Source organism: Nyctereutes procyonoides, unplaced genomic scaffold (assembly GCF_905146905.1).
Source record: "Nyctereutes procyonoides isolate TBG_1078 unplaced genomic scaffold, NYPRO_anot_genome, whole genome shotgun sequence".
NCBI lineage: Eukaryota > Metazoa > Chordata > Mammalia > Carnivora > Canidae > Nyctereutes > Nyctereutes procyonoides.
The window spans coordinates 19201779-19214969 of NW_026575139.1; the positions used below are offsets into that span (position 1 = coordinate 19201779).

At 35.8% G+C, this 13191-nt stretch overlaps 1 protein-coding gene across 6 annotated transcripts in view; it reads right to left on the minus strand.

Annotated features, from left to right (window-relative positions):
• TSHR (thyroid stimulating hormone receptor) overlaps positions 1-13191 on the minus strand; it is a 152600-nt gene that overhangs the window by 72140 nt on the left and 67269 nt on the right. The gene's annotated exons all lie outside the window — the stretch shown is intronic.

Genomic DNA, 13191 nt, shown 5'->3' on the forward strand with positions numbered 1-13191 from the left:
AGGTTTTTTTTTCTCAACCATCTATTTCCTAGATCTCTGCATTCTTTGAACTACTAATTTTTGCAGTGATTGAAATTCATTTGGAACTTCTCGTTTCTGGTTCTGCATGTCAGGAGCCTGGAAGTCACCTCTCACTCTTAACATTAAGTGAAAATCTGAACAGACTGAAAACTCAGCAACTCTTGGATTTGTATGAGAAGGGAGAAGTAGGGCAAACTGCTGTCCCTAAGATTGGACAGAGAGAGAGACAGGCAGATAAAAGGAGTCTCAGACTCCCAGAGCAGAGACTGAGATATAGAAACCACAGGGAGAACCAGTGTCAGGGAAGGAAATCTATATTGGGATTGATGAATTGCTGGAGGCACAGTGCTGATAAATTTCCAAGAGAACCCAGTCATAGGGAGACCTTCATAATTTTGTGAGATTTACCTCCAGGAGCTCAAACAGGTTCTATAGTAACCTTTAGAAAAAATATCCCCTTGTGCTTCTGGCAAAGGGAGGTGGGGGGGGGAAGGTATCATTCAGAAGTATACCAGAGTACTCCATTCTTACCAAGTCCTGCCCTCAGAGGAAACTATTAACCAGAGCCTAACTGACCTGGGCAAGGGAAAATTTCCCACTCCAGGTCCCTCTAGCAGTCCTGTGCTATCTAAGGGGAGAGAAAAAAAAAACAACTAAGAAACACTTGTAAAGTTCAGAGTCAGAAGGCACAGGCTCACTAAAAGGCTGAGACTTAATCACAGAATTATAGAACACTTCTCCCCCAACTCACCATCACATTATTAATGGCCTATTTATAGGAGTTCCTTTTACCTAGTACCTCATGTCTATCAAGAAATATATCTGTAATTTGCCTAATAGACGCATCTGCAGGATCAAATTAGTTTATAAATTGATCTGTTAACTTGGGAGGGGGAGAGGAGGTGATGTGAATGACAGAAGGGTAAATTGGTCAGCTCTTGATGTTTTAGCATGAAGCCCAATGTTGCCTTAACATGATTTCAAATACTGAGGTCCTATAAGTTACCCACTTTTTCTCATAGGCCTCCCACTTACATCACCTTAATTGGATTGATTTAAAGCTGTTGGTCCTGATCCAAGATTCTGAAGTTAAAAAAAATGAGAATAACAAGTCATTCAATTAAAATCTCCTAGGAAAATTGGGCCATGCCAAAGGAAAACAAAAGATAAGATACACACCTGTTGGGTATCACCCAGAGAGATTGAGTTTCTCCAGCTCAAAGATAGTCCTATGTATAGTGCATGTCCTAAGGCATAGATCTTGAGGGCATACTTATAAGACTGCACGTACTGTTTGTAGGTAATGTATACCTAATTTTAACTTCATTGGTTAAAAATTGGGGACTTTATTCTGTGTTCAAAAGTAAATGACACATTTAGTTAAGAAGAAAATTAGAGTAAGTTTGCAATGTCTAAGTCTGACTTGGAATAGAAATACCATCTAAATGCAATTTAATAGACTTTGAGTAGAAGATTCAAATAATATTTATATCCTTTCCCAATGTATGAATTTCTGAAATATATAATTCATGTTTCTTGGGTTCTCTCCTTTTCACACACATGAACACATATATACTTTAAGTTTGAATAAAGATCTTTTCCCTATTACTTATTTAGTTGCAGTTGATGGAGTTCAGGGCACACTATTCCAAACATGGTAACTTAGCATATTGAACATTTTAACTGGAGGAATTTGAGAAGCAGCAGGTGTATGTAGGACTCTCTGATCCCCCTTCTTCTCAGGAGCAAGTCATGAGATGCTCATGTGAGAGGTGTCCTGCCTATAGCCTTATCTCTGAAAACACCAAAGGAGTCTGAACGAACAAAACTTGCTAAGCTTCCTTCAGTTTATCACCCTTAGTTCATAACCTTTGGTTCTACCACGTTTTTCCATGATTTTCCATCTTTCATCAAACTAGCATAAAGACATCAGTTTTTAAAAAAATTTTTATTTATTTATTCATGAGAGACACAGAAAGAGAGAGAGAGAGAGAGAGAGAGAGAAGAGAGAGAGAGGCAGAGACACAGGCAGAGGGAGAAGCAGGCTCCATGCAGGGAGCCCAATGTGGTACTCGATCCCGGGATTCCAGGATCATGCCCTGGGCCGAAGGCAGTGCTAAACTGCTGAGCCACCCAGGCTGCCCAAGACACTCATGTTTAATCATTTCTTTGAGTCTTCATTTCTCTTTATGAAGGCTTCCATGACACATAAAAATTATATTAAGTAAATTTTTATGTTTTTCTCTTGTTAATCAATCTTTTGTTACAAAGTCCCAGCTGAAAAACTAAAAGAGTAGGAGGTAAAACATACTATTTTCCTCCTCTGCAGTTTCTGGTGATGGAAATTGGATAATAAAAGGCTGGGATATTCCACTCATGTTGGAGACTACAGCTGAGATCTGGGACAACGGACAGAAAGCCAGTATGGGTAAGAATGCTTAACGTGTCAGTTTCCTCGATCTTTGTCTTAGTGCTTAGTTGAGAGAGAGGAACAAAAACATTTCTTCTTGCCCTTAACTTTCCAAATTCAGTTTAGCAGGGAAAAAATATTTGTAAGAATTAGTTCTACGGATTGTGATCCTATGAGTTTAGCTTTGAGTATCCATTGTTTATTGATCCTTTCCTTCCAGGGACAGCCTTTGCTTTTCTGTTTTGTTTTGTTTTGTGTTCTGAGAGCCTTGCTTGACTTTCCACCTGCCAGGGTATGCAGGTCCTTGGTTACCTTTTAAGAAATTTGCCTAGGAAACAAAGATTCTGAGTTTTATCAAAATAATTTCCTAAGGTCTTTTGATTACTTAAGAAAACCTGGCCTTAATATTAAAAGAGTGGAGGTTTTGTTCACAACTATGTAAACTTCTGTATTGCCTATAAAATTTTTCATTGTCACTTTGGTTAAATAGTTGGCCAAGATCTTATTTAGTTAAGTGTTTAAATCTTTTGACAGTTTTGATGTATTTCCTAAAATTGAATTCTAAAGAGAATCTTTCCAACTTTGAACTAACTTTGAGCTTTTCCAGAGGATCTCTGCAAAACAGACTTAAAAAGCACCTGTATAATCCATCACCTATTCTTGTTACACTTGTATAAATAATTAGGCAAAGTTTAATAAGACTGGATTTATTTTTGCAAATAAAAATAGCCTTGGGCAGCCCGGGTGGCCCAGCGATTTAGTGCCGCATTCGGCCCAGGGTATGATCCTGGAGACCCGGGATTGAGTCCCACGTCAGGCTCCTTGCATGGAGCCTGCTTCTCCCTCTGCCTGTGTCTCTGCCTCTCTCTCTCTCTCTCATGAATAAATAAATAAAATCTTTAAAAAAATTAAAAAAAATAGTCTTGGATTATCTTTGGTGATATGGAGGTGACTGTAGAGAAAAATTTTGTTTCAGTGAAAAAGTATTACCCACCATTTGAGCTATTTTTCATCTTGTAAATTGGATCCAGCCATTTTGTGCATTTTGTTGGTTGTTAATATATCCAGTGTTTATATATTGGAAATATATATCACCGTCCTGACCTTCCTCACTTGGCATCACCAGAAACAAAAACTACCCATTTCCGAAAGCCCTATAAGCTGAAGTTGGATGATATAAACTTTTAAGGAATCACCATAACAGATCATGTATGAGCACTCTTTGTACCTCTAGCTGTGTAGGTCACTCAAAAATTTCACTGGAACATCCAAAGCTATCACCAAAGATACTCAAACTGCAAACCCAAAATTTTATCAATCATTACTGCCTGCTCTTACTATCCTACCTAAAGATATTTTGAGCCCAACATCTAGGAATCTTGACTAACTGCCCTCTGGATTCAAAAACTGAATTTGTAGTTTATTGGAACCATTAACTTTTGTTTTATTTCTGTAGAAATGTCCTTTATTAATTGCCTGATTATTAACACCATTAGAGGCCTAACTTAAGTGGGTGGCTTTACTCCCACCCATATTATCACTTTCTGAAACGAAACAATTCTTTAGTACTGACCTATTACTAGGATTGAGAGACTGGTTCACTAGGATATGGGATGATCAACTAACTATTTCTGGACTGTCGAACTTGTTTGGGAAAATATCAGATGGGAGAATAATGGGGTTCAGAACATGCTACCCCAAAATATGACACCTTGGCATATAGAATATTTTAAGTTGGAGGGATTTTTTTTAAAAAGATTTTACTTATTTATTCATGAGAGACACAGAGAGGCAGAGACACAAGCAGAAGGAGAAGCAGGCTCCATGCAGGGAGCCCGACGGGGGGACTCGATCCCGGGTCTCCAGGATCAGGCCCTGGGCCGAAGGCAGCGCCAAACCGCCGAGCCACTTAAGCTGCCCAAGCTGGAGGGATTTTAAAGAGCAGGTTCAGGAAGAACTCTCTGACCCCTCCCTCCTCACTGACGCAGGTCATAAGACTCTTAAATGAGAGGTGCCCTCCCTATACCCACAGGAAAGGAACGACCTTATTTCTGAAGACAGATGCTAAGAGGAATCTGAATAAATAGGTCTTGCTAAATTTCCCCCAGTTTACTATCCTTAGCTCATACTTCTTTGTCCTATGACATTTTACCACCACTTTCCATTCTTTATCCAACCTAGCATAAAAATGCACAGGTTTAATAATTTCTACATGTCTGCAGTTCTTCATAAAGGCTCCCCCATCATGTAAAACTTACATTAAATAAGTTTGTAAGCTCTTCTCTTGTTAATCTCTCTTTGGTAATTGAGCCATAGCTGAGAAGCTAGAAGGGTAGGAAAAGATGTATTTCATCCTCTACACAGCACATTTTCAAAGACAAAAATTTTTGAATGCTAACATTTTTCTCATTCTTTTCAGCCAGATTTCTCACCAAAGAAAGCCCACCAACACAAATAGACCAATAAGAATTATGGATCTCAAAACTGCAGTTTTACTGATGATATAATATGCACAATAAATCCTAAACAAAAGTGAATGGGGAAATGCTAGCCATCTAAGCCTAAGATAAAAATGAATTATCAACAATTGGATGAACTCAGTTAATATCATGGTGATTATAATGTAGCCTGAGACAGAAGACTGATTTCAATAATGTTAAATGAATGAATGATCAGAATAACAATTGATTGTGTAAGTTGCCAAATTCAGTTTAGCAGCTTGAACCATTTACCTGGATATATTCATAGTAATGTATATACAATCTGAAAAAATAAAACCATTAATGAGTTAAAAAATAAAATTGGTATAAGTTGTCTTAGTTATAAAATTCACTGCATATTAGCTTAAGCTTTCCTTCACTTTCTTCCCTAACTTTTAAAGTGCTATTAGCCTGATTAACATTATGAAAACGTGTAGGAGGAGTTTTCTTCCAAAGTACCTATTTCTCTTCAAAGAGCAAAAATAATTGGCTGGAATGTGGCATCTAGCTAATTAAATAATAACGACAGCATGTTTATTTACAGAGCCTCTGTTCCATTTTCCTCAATAGTTTAATTATAAGCAGAGCGTCATGGGGAATAAATTATTGTAACATGTTTGCCTTGTTGACACTAGCTGACCCCAGGTGTATAAACCTTAAAACTTATGGAAGTATCAAGGTTGTTTTGTTGGGCAGTAATTTTGTAGCTAAAGCTAACTCGTAAGTGGTTATTATCAACCTGTTTCTCTGTCCCTTCCCATAGGAGCAAGCAGCTGGATGATCTTTCCATTGTCTGCATTTTCAAAAGCAAAACATTTATTCATAGAATCTTCTAACATTGTGATTGCTGCTTTAAAAGCAGATGGGTAGAGGAAAAAAGCAAATGATTGTGATTATTTGGCTAGAATATTTTATTTTGCTTTCAGAAAAAATTTTGAGTATTTGTGGAAAAGGAAAAATACATATCTAAGTATATATTCCATTGACAAAAACATCAGAAAAGCTTCAAGGTATTACATTATTGTCCAAAGAATTAGCATCAAGATATGTATTTCATATGAAAATATACTAGGCACTGAAGAGACTGTTTCTTATTTGCTTTTGATGTGCAAAATGAGAATATAGTGATTATGTTCTCTAAAATATAATGAAAACTCAGAAAACGTACCTCATACAAATAGTACCAGTATACTAATAATGTTGAAGGCATCACATACAATTCATTGGGGGAAAAACGTTTATAGTTTTATATCCTAAATGAAGTATGTACATGTAATAGTTACACAAGTTGGCTTTAACATATGGAAAGAATAAATATTTATAATGATAAATGTATTTTATTTATTTATTTAAAAGATTATTTATTTATTTATTCATGAGTGACACAGAGAGGCAGAGACATAGGCAGAGAGAGAAGCAGGCTCCCTGCAAGGAGCCTAATATAGGATTCGATCCCTGGGGTCCTAGGATCTGAGCCAAAGGCAGATGCTCAACTACTGAGCCACCCAGGTGCCCCATAAATGTATTTTATAATAAATATTCAAAAGAGAATCAATATTTAAGCTGATGATGCAATTTATTTTTTCTATGAGTTATTTTACTACAAATGATCAATGAGAATATGACTTAGAATCAAATGCTTCCTTTGGGCCTTGCCAAATATCTGCATTTAGAAGACAGAATGCAGGGACATCTGGGTGACTCAGTGGTTGAGTGCCTCTGGCTCAGGGTGTGATCCTGGAGTCCTGGGATCGAGTCCCATATCAGGCTCCCCAGGGGGAGCCTGCTTCTCCCTTTGCTTATGTCTCTGCCTCTCTCTCTATGTCTCTTATGGATAAATAAATAAAACCTTAAAAAAAAAAGAAGATAGAAAGCAGAACTAGAAATGTACGTTAAGTGCCACTGATTTGCAGAATAGGATCCAACTTTAAGGACTGTCTCTTTTTGTTCTTGCAGTAGCAACGGGGGAGGGAAACCTGGTTAATTCTAGCAAAGAGAACAGACAGTTCTCTATGTTCCAATATGAACAATTTTGCTATTATATTTTTCACATGATTATAGGCTCATTTCACTAAAACTTTAGCAACGTGTAAATGTAATCAACATTCCAACATTTTGTTTTGTACCAGTTCTCTGGAATCATAAATACGTAGTTTGTATGTATGTGTGCACATGTGGGTGTGAGTTTTAGTTGATCAATGCTGCATGTTTCCCACTACAGCCCTCATTTATTAAAGAATGTAAAGCACGAATGAATGAGCATGACTGAATTTTACTGGGTTGAGAAGGATGATTGGTCTTTGCCATGGCTAAGCCTGTTTGGGCTAGAAACACCAATTTCCCATTTGTGTGTCGTATTTTTGGTCTCTTGGCAATCAGGCTGAGAATATTTTGTGATTCAGCATCAAGCTTGTTTGTTTAACATCATCATTTGCTTTTCAAAAGTCTCCTTTTGTATTAAATACCTGTGTTCAATCAATTAACCAATGTTTTGCTGAGATATGTCAAGTATATAACACTGAACTAGTCAACATGACCACAGAAAGTACTGGTATTAGAAAAAGAGGAAATTGGTGCAAATAATCCAAATACTTAAATATTGTGAAACTGTGGATTATAAAATGGACAGTATTAATATGGCTTTTGTAATTTTCCTACTGTTTTTACTTTGCTATGAATTTGTTTTACCATTGTGCATTGTTTTTATATGCTATGATGAATTACAAGGAATGTAGCAAGCACAGGAAATAAAAATCAGGCAGAGGGATCGTGCAGTCAAACATTTGGGACTTGTTTTTTAAGATTTTATTTATTTATTCATGAGAGACCAGAGAGAGGGAGAGAGAGAGAGAGAGACAGGCAGAGACACAGGCAGAGGGAGAAGCAGGCTCCATGCAGGGAACCCAGTGTGGGACTTGATCCCGGGTCTCTGGGATCACACCTTGGGCTGAAGGCAGGCATTAAACTGCCTAGCCACCCAGGCTGCCCAGGACTCTTTATGTAATGTATAGACTATATTTTTAAATTTGAAAAAATTTTAATCTGTGTTATGTGTGTTTTGGTTTCAGTAATAGAATGGCATTTTAGTTATAATGCCTGCTGACTTATTAATTCTTGCTGAATTATTTATAAATAATATGGAAATACCAGGTGATACCTACAATTCAAGGTACAATATTGCAACATATCACCAGATTCCAAAGGCAGCTGTGAATCATCATTTTGGGACAGTTAATTTCCATTTGTGCTTTATGTTTTGTGATTTTAGACTTAGAAACCCAAGCAATGGGACGCCTAGGTGGCTCAGTGGTTTGGCGCCTGCCTTGGGCTCAGGGTGTGATCCTGGAGACCTGGGATAGAGTCCCATGTCGGGCTCCCTGCATGGAGCCTGCTTCTCTCTCTCTGCCTGTGTCTCTGCTTCTCTCTCCGTGTGTCTCTCATGAATAAATAAATAAAATATTAAAAAAAAAAGAAACCCAAGCAATGGTTTGACAGATTTGGCTGTATGGAAATTATCTAGCTTAAGTCATCTGGGATAGAATGTTCTATACATAACACTTGGTTTAGTTCTCTAAACTATATATATATATATATATATATATATATGCTATTATATAGCAATTATAATAATATAATTATTGTTATAATTAAATATAATTATAATATCAATTATGTTTTATTATTAATTATATATAATTTAATATATATAAATAAGCTATATATAGTTTAGTTCTCTAAACTATATATATATATATATATATTTGGATTTGGGATACTTTTTGTATTCAAACTTTTTAATATAAATTTAAAGTATAATTTACATCTAGTAAGATGCATAAATCTTTAAATGTATACTTATATACTTAAGTGTATACAAGTATATATGTACACCTATATCCTCATGACCAGGACTTGGATCAAAATATATCCTCATAGCATGCACCTTTACTGACCACAATGCTATGATTCTAGAAGTCAACCATAAAAAAATATAGAAAGAACATAAATACATGGAGTTTAAACAACATGCTACTAAACAAGGAATGGGTTAACCAATAAATCAAAAAAGAAAATTGAAACTACATAGAAACAAATAAGAATAAAAATACAACAGTCCAAAACCTTTGGGATGCAGCAAAAGTAGTTCTAAGAGGGAAGTTTATACCAGTACAGGCCTATTTCAAGAAGCAAAGAAAATCTCAAATAAACACCCTAATCTTAGCACCTAAAGGAGCTAGAAAAAGAACAAATGAAGCCTAAAACTAGCATAAAGAAGGAAATAATACAGATTAGAGTAGAAATAAATGATGTAGAAACTTAAAAAATCCAGGAGAATAGGTCAATGAAACCAGGACCTGATTCTTTGAAAAAAATTAATAAAATTGATAAACCTCTAGCCAGACTTATCAAAAAGAGAAAGAACTCAAAATCACAAGTGAGGAGAATAACAATCAACACCAAAGAAATAAAAGTAATTATGAGAGTATTATGAAAAGCTATATGCCAACAAATTAGACAACCTAGAAGAAATGGATAAACTCCTAGAAATATATAAACTACCAAAACGGAAACAGGAAGAAATAGAAAACTTGAACAGACAGATAAGCAGCACAGAAATTGAATCAGTAATCAAAATACTCACAACAACCAACAATCCAGTATCCAACAGCTTCATGGGAGAATTCTACCAAATACATTTAAAGAAGAGTTAATACCTATTCTTCTTAAACTATTCCAAAAAATAGAAAAGGAAAGAAAATTGCTAAATCCATTCTATGAGGCCAGCATTACTCTGATACCAAAAACAGATAAAGACACCACTAAAAAAGAGAACTACAGGCCAATATTCCTGCTGAACATAGATGCAAAAATTCACAATAAAATGTTTGCAGACCAAATCCAACAATATATTTAAAAAAATCATTCACCACAATCTAGTGGATTTATTCCTGTGTTGCAAGGGTGGTTCAGTATTTGCAGATCAATCAATAAAGTTGATTGATTAATGACATTAATAAAAGAAAGGATAAGAACCCTATGATCCTTTCAATAGATGCAGAAAAAGCATTTGAAAGAGTACAACATCGATTCATGATAAAAATCCTCAACAAAGTAGGTTTAGAGCGAATATGCCTCAACATACTAAAGCCCATCTATGAAAACCTAGAGCTAATATCCTCAATTGGAAAAATTGAGAGCTTTTTCTTTATGGTCAGGAATACAAGGATGTCCATTCTCACTACATTTATTCAACGTAGAACTGCAAATCCTACTCATAGCAAACAGACAAAGGAAGAAAGAAGGAAAGAAAGAAAGAAGGAAAGAAAGGAAGGAAGGAAGGAAGGAAGGAAGGAAGAAAGAAAGAAAGAAAGAAAGAAAGAAAGAAAGAAAGAAAGAAAGACATCCAAATCAGTAAGGAAGAAGTAAAATTTTCACTATTTGTACATGACATGATGCTACATATAGGAAAAAAACAACACCAAAAAACAACAGCAACAACAAAAAACAACAGCAACAACAACAAAAAACCCTGCTAGAACTTATAAATGAATTCAGTAAAGTTGCAGGGTACAAAATCAATGTACAGAAATCTGTTGTATTTCTATACACAAATAATAAAGCAGTAGAAAGAGAAATGAAGGTATCAGTCCCATTTACAATTGCACCAAAAACAATAAGATATCTAGGAATAAACTTAACTAAAGATGTCAAAGACTTGTACTCTGAAACTATAAAATGTATGAAAGAAATTGAAGCTGACACAAAAAGATGGAAAGGTATTCCATGTTCATGGATGGGAAGAGCCAATTTTGTTAAAATGTCTACAATACTCAAATAAATCTACATATGCAATGCAATCCATTAAAAAATACGAATAGCATTTTTCACACAGCTAGAACATATAATTCTAAAATCTGTATGTAACCACAAAAGATCCTGAACAGCCAAAGCAACCTTGTGAAAGAAAAGAAAAGCTGGGGCATCACAATTCTGGACTTCAGGTTTAATATAAGACCACAGGGGTGCCTGGGTAGCTCAGCCGTTTAAGTGTCTGCCTTCATTTGACAAGGCAGGAAAGACTATTCAGTGAGAAAATGAATGTTTCTTCAACAAATGGTGTTGGGAAACCTGGCAGCAACATGTAAAAGAATGAAACTGGACCACTTCCTTACAACATACACAAAAATAAATTAAAAATGGATTACAGACCTAAAGGTGAGACCTAACCATAAAAATCCTAGAAGATAATATAGGCAGGAACTTCTCTGACATCATCTTAGCAAATTCCTTTTATTTATGTCTTCTGAAGCAAACGAAAGAAAATAAAAAATAAACTATTGGTTCTACATCAAAATAAAAAGCAGTGAAGTGCTTTTATAGTTTTCTGTACAGTGAAGGAAACAATCAACAAAACTAAAAGGCAACCTACTGAGTGGGAAAAGATATGTGCAAATGACATACCTGATAAAGAATTAGTATTCAAAAAATATAAAAAACTTATAAAACTCAACATCCAAGAAATGAATAATTCAGTTAAAAAATGGGTGGAACACAAGAATAGACATTTTCCAAAGACAATCAGATGGCCAACAGACACATGAAAAGACGTTCAACATCACTGATCATCAGGGAAATGCAAATCAAAGTTACAATGAGATATCACTTCACACCTGTCAGAATGGCTAAAATCAACAACACAAGAAACAACTGGTGTTGGTGAGGATGTTGATCTTACACTGTTGGTGGGAATGGAAACTGTCTTCCACTCTTGAAGACAGTATGGAGCTTCCTCAACAAATTAGAAATAGAACTACCCTAGGATCCAGCAATTGCACTACTTGGTATTTACAAAAGAATACAAAAATAGTAATTCAAAGGGATACATGCCCCCCCCCCCGCCCTGATGTTTATCAGCAGTATCTACAATAGCTAAATTATGGAAACAGCCCAAGTGTCCATGGCTTGATGAATGGATAAAAAAGATGTAACACACACACACACACACACAATGGAATATTAGTCATAAAAGAACGAAATCTTGTTCTTTGCAACAACATGGGTGGAGCTAGAGAACATTTTACTAAATGAAATAAGTCAGAGAAAGACAAATACCATATGATTTCATTCATATGTGGAATTTAAGAAACAAAACAAACAAGCGAGAGAGGATTAAAAAGAGAGAGAGAGAGAGAGAGGCAGGCAAACTAAGAAATAGACTCTTAACTACAGAGAACAAACTGATGGTTATCAGAGGAGAGGTGGGTCAGTGGGATGCATTAGTAGATGATGGAGATTTAGGAGTGAACTTGTAATCAGCACTGGGGGGTGTTGGAAGTGTTAAATCATTATATTGTACACCTGAAACTAATTTTATCTGTATGTTAACTAACTGGAATTTAAATAAAAACTTTATTTTTTAATGATTTTATTTATTTATTTGACAGAGAGCAAGCGAGCGAACTAGCAGGGGAGCAGCAGGCAGAGGAGAAGCAGGTTCGCCATTGAGCAGGGAACCAGATATGGGACTTGATCCCAGGATCCTGGGATCCTGACCTGAGCCTAAGGCAGACACTTAATCGATTGAGCCACTCAGGCACCCCATAAATAAAAACTTAAAGTGTACCTGCTTTTTCAAAAGACTTTCAGAAAAAAATATAGATTATTTCCATCCTCCCAGAAAGTTCCCCTGTGCCTCTTTCCAATCATTAACCTCACCCCTCCGAGTTCTGCTACTACAGAGTGCTTCCTTGTTAACTACGCATACATGTAGTAATCATACATCAGCCACCCTTTTCTGTCTGGTTTCCTTTGTTCCACATAATATTTTTGAGATTTTTCTATGTTGTTGCATGTGTCAGTAGTTTATTTTATTGCTAATTATGAATATGTGCACTTTGTTTAAATCATTCTCCAGTTGATACTTTTCCAAGTTTGGGCCATCAAGATGAAAGTTTCTATGAACATCCACATACAAATCTTTTTATGGGCATATACAATCATTGCTCTTGGGTAAATACCTAGGGTTGGGATTTGTGGATTATAAATACAAACTTAACTAGAACAGAAACTGCCAGTTTCCAATGTGACTGTGCCATGTTCACTCTTATCAGTAATGGATGGGAGTTCCAGTTAACTCTACATCCCCACCAGCATCTGGTATTATCAGTCTTCTAAATCTTAGCCATATTGGTAGATATGTATATATAAAATTCTTGATTGATATTTTTAATTGCTAAAGGATTTGAAGAAAAGGACAGTCAAATAAAAAAAGTAGATTTG